The following is a 6,572-nucleotide window of genomic DNA, read 5'->3' on the forward strand; positions in this document are numbered from 1 at the left end:
TCTCACAACAATATATTGCAAACTTCTACGTCCCCCAACTTAACAACCCTCCGCCTGAGGAAAGAATTTGTGATTCATGCACAGAACCCGGCCGGCGCTGTTTACAGTAATGCCTAAGCACAGTGCTCACCTGAGCGGTGTTTCCAAACCGAGACATTGTACTGTCGGAAATACCATGGGATACGTAATTTAACTTTCACATAAAATAGGGTTAAACCAGACATACCGCATATTAAAAAGTAAACACACAATAATAAACCGACAAGGGTGGGATTCGAACCCACGCATGCAGAGCACAATGGATTAGCAGTCCATCGCCTTAACCACTCGGCCACCTTGTCATGTAAAGGTCAGTTTTCAGGAGGAAAAAATATAGTAGCCGAAATGTGTTCTATGAGGTGATAGTTGTCCACACATAATAAAGAGCATATATTTACAGATTGTTATGGCAACTTGTTGTCTTCAGCTTTGCTCTAAATGACCTTGTTGTCCTTCCCTACTTCAGCTTGAATTTATATGATATATGTAATGGAATCATGAAAATTACACATTCCAAACGTGTTCTATCCATATGTTATCAACTGTCACACTACCCTCAAATGAGCTAAGATTGCTTTATTTCAGTTGTACGTGGATTTAAAGTGCAATTTCATACACATATTTTACTGGTATGGTGCTTTTGAGTCTCTAGGTGTCATTCATTGTTGGGGTGCTTACATGTCAACATTAGGCAGCAAATAGTACACAAATAAGGAAAACTGCCTTCCCATTTAATGTGCATTGTTCTGCAAAACGTTTTAAGTAGGAGAAAGTAAAACTTAGTTTATAAAACCGCCTAAACTGGGAGTATTGCCGCTACAGCTTTGACACTTCAGTTTAAAAACGTACGTGCATCAACAAGAAATATTTTTGCGCTAAATAAATTGCTGTCCGACTGCTCACGTAACGCATAAAACTGAGGCAGTCGTAATTACACCACATTGAAGTAATATCTTGGTGGTTTTCGTTGACGATGACTCAGCAGCAACAGATCAGATGACTTTTTATTAGTGATAGCGCATCACGACCTTGATAAGTAAACTTACAAGGAGACACGTCTAGGTCGATGAACCTTTTGGACTACGTTCGGGGACTTCCCAGTACGAGATGTCTTTTGGCATCACAAATCAATGGATCAATATCTCAACAACAATCGCAATAACTAATCATCATGCTAATCAATAACCTTTAATGAGAGTCAATAAAGTGAACACACCATGACCTTTCAGTCATGAATAAAAACACCAATTTAGTTAAGTGTTAGGATACTTATTTCCCTATTGGTTACAATCTAAAGTCATTTCTGTTAATCTCATCGGCAATTCATCTCATTAGTAACTCTTCAGATTTGCAATTAGAAATGCAATTAATCAATGCATGGAGAATATTCACTCAGTATTAACACATCATTAATAAGAACCACCTTAGCAAAGTCTCAGTAGTGCATGATTCAAAAAAGCAAGAACTCAGTAATTTGTCTATTTGCGTCAGATTTTAGTGAACACCTTAACTAACCTCAAATTAGAATCAGCACGTAAGGCTTCATGCAAAACAATTTAGCAAATACAAATTTGGAAAACATCTAACTATGGCCTCTATCAAAGAGCAGTTGGTACCGAGAAAGAAAAGGCAAGCCGACAATTACTATTTTCGTCAGATAGTTACCCATCCAACGGATCAGCAAACAGCGTCAGTCTTTGTCCTCAGGGCATCAGTCGTTTTCACCTTCAGCAAAGATAGGACAGGGCAAAGCCTCTGTATTGCATAGCTGAGGAACAAGAACTCCCCTCATATAGAGGAGATATGAGTATCAGGTAAGGAATAAGTAAAGGGTGGTTTAGAGTATCAGGACGAACAAACGGCAAAGCCTCAAAGGAAATGGCCTAAATGGCTCAGTAGAATGGCAAAGAATGGGTTGGAGTGGAATGTCCAATAAATAGCTGATTTCTGCTCAGTTCATATGGTTAAATCAAAATGGTCTAATTTACTCCTAATTCCTCGTTGGATAATAATTTGTTCATCGTTATCTCTGTCCAATAATTATTCACGCATTTCACGAGAATTTTCCACAAACCATAGTTCACATGTCGTTGATTGGCCCATGTTATTGACGTCTTCATCGGTTGGAATGTCAGGTAAGAAAAGTTACACTTTACGCACCAGTCAGTAGTTCCATTGTTTTCTCCTACTCCAGGCAACCTTGCACCTGTTACGAATTACACTGTTGCATTCAGCAAGAATGTCTCCTTGAGCAAGTCGGGTCCCATGAGAAAGAATTTACTAGAGCTACACACATCTCTAGCTTCTGGAAAAGTACAGTTTAGTGTCCTTCAGGAAAACAGCACATTGCACGTTAGAAAAAGACAGTTTAATATGAGACCAGGCATGTAGGCCCAGACCCTCGCTAAACTAAGGCCTAGTGCTTAATGTACAAACTCCTAATACATAACTCCAATTTTGATATGTTAATACAAGTTCAAAACATCAGTACATAATTAATTCAGCATTAATAACTTTCATTAGTCTTCGTATACATTGGTAGCCACTCCCCGTGGGCACATTTTAAACGCGTGCATTATTTCTACATTAACACATTTTCTATGCAGTTTCATTACACAATTGTTGGAAAATGGGTTATTGGTAGGGCAGGTAGGTACCTACACCTAGCAACAAGCCACTAACCTCCACATAGGTACAGTTAGGTCTCAGTAAATTAATCCCAGCTCTACCCTTGGTAGCTTGGCATCGAGCGTCAAGGCTTAACTTAGGAGACAAAGTGTAAAGCATTCAAATATCACAAAACAGTAATTAAATAAAACACAGGAAACAGTTTAAAAATCCAAAACCAATTTATAAAAATAGCTTATATTTTTATCTTTAAAATGACACAAAAACGATTAAAATCGGTTCAGGGGAACCGGAGATATGAATTTTTAAAGTATTATTATTTTCTAGCGCTTAGAAACAAAAAGCGCCAATCGGGTCATCTGGTTGCACCAGGACCGGGGCAAAGTCAAACTTTCAGGCCGACCGCGATGGAGCCCTGCTCGGCTACAAGTCGCGGGAGGCCTCGGTTAAAAAGTTACCTTCTGACTTAGTCTCTTTTTTGATGTTTTTCTTCCCCGGGACGAACCTGCCAGTTGAATCCGACCTCCTGGAGCCCTTGTCCGGATACGCGAAGTCGGTTTCCTCGGAGGTGATTTTTACCTTCGGACTTAGTCGTTTTTTCGAGATGAAAATCCTTCGACCGGGGTAAACCTGGATCTTAATCCGACGTCCATGGAGCCCTTCTCGGATACGATGGCTGGGAGGTCCCGGTCAACTTTTTACGTTCGGACTTAGTCTCTTTTTTGGATGTTTTTCTTTACCGGGACGAACCACGAAGTCAGGCCGGGTCGCGGTTGAGGCAAGCCGGCTATAATTTCCGCGTCGGGTCGGTCACTTTATGGAGCTTTTTTTCAAAAATTCTCCAATCTTTTCCAAACTTCTGGGGCTTCACCCAGATGTTCTTTTAAGGTTCTTTTGGGGTCCACAGCTCACCCCAAGGGTCCAGAAGTTCTGTGATGGTCCTTGGGGGTGCGGACTTCAACTCCCAAAATGCACCTGGCGCAAACTCCTTTTTGGCCACTGGACAGTGGTCAGCTGGTCGTTTTCTTCAGGAGTTGGTGCAGGGGACTCTGGTTTAGCAATTTTTCACCTGTAGCAAACAGGGAGTCCCTCCTTGAACCAGTTGAAGCCAGGCAAAGTCCTTCTTGTGGTGAAGCCCAAGTGTGCAGCTGGTGCAGTCCTTCTGAGTGCAGGGTCCAGGTGCAGGCCAGGGGTCCAGCAGGGCAGTCCTTCTTCTTCTTTAGTTCCTTTCTTGTTGAATTCTGGAGGGGATCTGAGGCGTGGGTGCAGGTCTGCCAGTTTTATCCTTGCTCCTGGGTGAAAAGCAGGGGGGGCCCTGGTTCTGCAATCAGGGACAGGGTCGTCCCCCTGTGATGACCACTTCCTGGGAAGTGTGGCAAAAATCCATCCCAGAAGGCAACAGTCTCCAAAAATCCAACATGGATGAATCTGATTTTTGGAGGTTACATCTGGCTGAGCCCACCCACTGGTGTGGCTAAAAATCATAAACACACCCCTCTCCTGCCCTCTCCTAATCTAATCAAGGGGGCACCTAGCTGTCTGGGGTTGCAGGATGTGGGGGTGTTGCTGGGTGCTGCAAATGTCCTTCTCTGCCTTTGAAGAGCAGTTTGGCAGCCCTCCCCCTTCCTGCCTCACCATCTGCTGAGGGGAGATTTTCTCTCCCCCAAGCACATTCCTTTGTGTGAAGCCAGGCCACTTCACACCTCATTAAAGTAGCCTGGCAGAAGCTGCTGCAGGCTGACCAATCAGAGCACAGCAGCAAAAACAATGCAGAGCTGAAATTGGCAACTTTTTAGGTAAAGTCTAAACTTTTTACCTGTACTAGTTATATTAAATCCAACAACTGGAAGTTGTGGGATTTATTATAACAATCAATTTGATACCAAATTCTTGGTATGTAACATTTAAGGAGACTTTAACATTTAAAATAAAGTCTGCCCATTCTAGCCTATGAAGGCCATTTACTTCAATGAGGAAAAAACGAATTTGGCTGTTTTTACCTCACCAGGGCTTATAAATCTATTTTTATAAAGTCCCTGCTTATAGTTACATGGCACCCAGCCCTAGGGGCACATAGGGCACACCTTAGGGGTGACTTATATGTAAAAATAAGGTAGTTTAAGACTTTGGAAGTACCTTTAATTCCAAAGTCGAATTTGCATATAACTTTAATTTAAAAGCAGCCAGCAAGGCAGGCTTGCTTTTAAAATGACACTGGGCACCTCAGCAATGCACCTAGGTGTGCACCACCTATGCTGTGGTCCCTAAACCTACATGCCCTACCATATACTAGGGACTTATAGGTAGTTTAACTTAGCCAATTATAATTAGCCTAATTTGCATATCCATTTTACACAGAGCACAGGCCCTGGGACTGGTTAGCAGTACCCAGGGCACCATCAGAGTCAGGAAAACACCAGCATAAAGTGGAAAATGGGGGCAAAAAGTTATGGGGCCTCTGCAATCAGCCCCAGTTTCTCACACAACCCCCCCCAGCCCACACGCCCAGGAGACTCAGCCCAACCCTGGGAGAGTCTTCCTGGCTTGTTAGGCGAGGAAGACAGTGAAGAAAACTGGCTGTCCCTTTGCAGGGCCTACTCTGCCTTACATCCTCCTGTCAGGGTCTCTCCCTCTGGGTAGTGAACCCACCCCAACAATGAAAGGACCCATTTCAAACTGAAACTTCCCTCTAGGGGGGTCTTCCTCCTCTCTCTCTGCCAACTTGGGTAGTGAGGTGCCCACCTCCCCTACTCCAAACTTTGCTAGGGCAACACCTAGCTTACCCAAAGAGGTCACCCAACACTTGAGCAACCCCACCATGACCAATAGGGTCAGGGGGCCTACTTTGCTATTGGCCCTGGGGTCTGCCTCCCAGGCCAAGTACAGTGCTGCCAGGAAGGCTAGCACCCAGCAGAGGCTACTGACAGCTGTCAGTACCCAGAACCACACCCTAAGCTCTCCACTGACAGGTGGCTGAGCTGCTTTAGGGGCATCTTTGGGGTCCTGGCACCCCTCTTGCTGTCTAGAGTGGGGGGCTACCACCTCCTGTGGCAGACACCCTCCTTCCACTCTCCCTTCTGTCAGTGCAGGGGCAACACCTTGCATCTGGACAGCTGCCTGACTACTCAGGACTTCCTTGGGGTCAGGTGAGGCCTCACCAGTGCCAACTCTGGGCTCCCCCCTTACTGGGGCAGAGGGCCCTTGGCTCCCTGGAACTCTCTTTAAGAGTGGCCTACCTTTCCTTCTCTTCTTTCCTTTTCTTGGGGACCCCTGTCTCCTAACTGTAGGGACTGACTCCCCAGGACTTTGGGTTGGGGGGGCGCCCTGGGCGACCACCCCATCTGTGACCAGACTCACCTCTGGGAGGTCATTGCCCAGGATACAATCTAGGGGAAGGTCAGCACTGACTACCACCTTAATCCAGTCAAGGATACCCTCCCTCTCTAGGGGCACTATGGCTACAGGTTTGGAGGTGACCTCCCCTGTGGCTATCCTGACTTTCTTTGTCTTTCCTGGGACATACATGTCTGGGGTCACTAACCGGTCACTCACTATAGTGTGACTGGCACCGGTGTCTCTCAGGCCAATGGTAGGGATCCCATTCACTTGAAGGTGGTGGAAGTGCCTACTCCCACCCTCAGGGATCACCAGCTTACCATCTGGTCCTGTCTCCCAGCACAATGCTAGGAGGACTTCATCATCTGAGGAATCCTCCTCTATGGCTACACTGGACAGCCCAGTGCTAACCACCTTCTTTGGACAGGCTGCATCTCCTCTGAAGTGACCTGCCTGCTGACAGTCAAAGCAAGCCCTACTGTCCAAGAGCTTTTTTAACCCTGGGTCTCCCTGTCTCTGATTGTCAGAGTGGGAGTGGGATTTACTCTCCTCCTTCTTAGGGTTCTGGG

The 6,572-nt window shown here is 45.3% G+C and overlaps 1 non-coding gene across 1 annotated transcript; it reads right to left on the minus strand.

Annotated features, from left to right (window-relative positions):
• Positions 1-259: 259 nt before the first annotated feature.
• On the minus strand, positions 260-341 carry TRNAS-GCU (transfer RNA serine (anticodon GCU)). Its single transcript has one exon. It is a non-coding gene; the product is annotated as a tRNA-Ser (tRNA).
• Positions 342-6,572: the final 6,231 nt, after the last annotated feature.

Source organism: Pleurodeles waltl, chromosome 12 (assembly GCF_031143425.1).
Source record: "Pleurodeles waltl isolate 20211129_DDA chromosome 12, aPleWal1.hap1.20221129, whole genome shotgun sequence".
NCBI classification, from domain to species: domain Eukaryota; kingdom Metazoa; phylum Chordata; class Amphibia; order Caudata; family Salamandridae; genus Pleurodeles; species Pleurodeles waltl.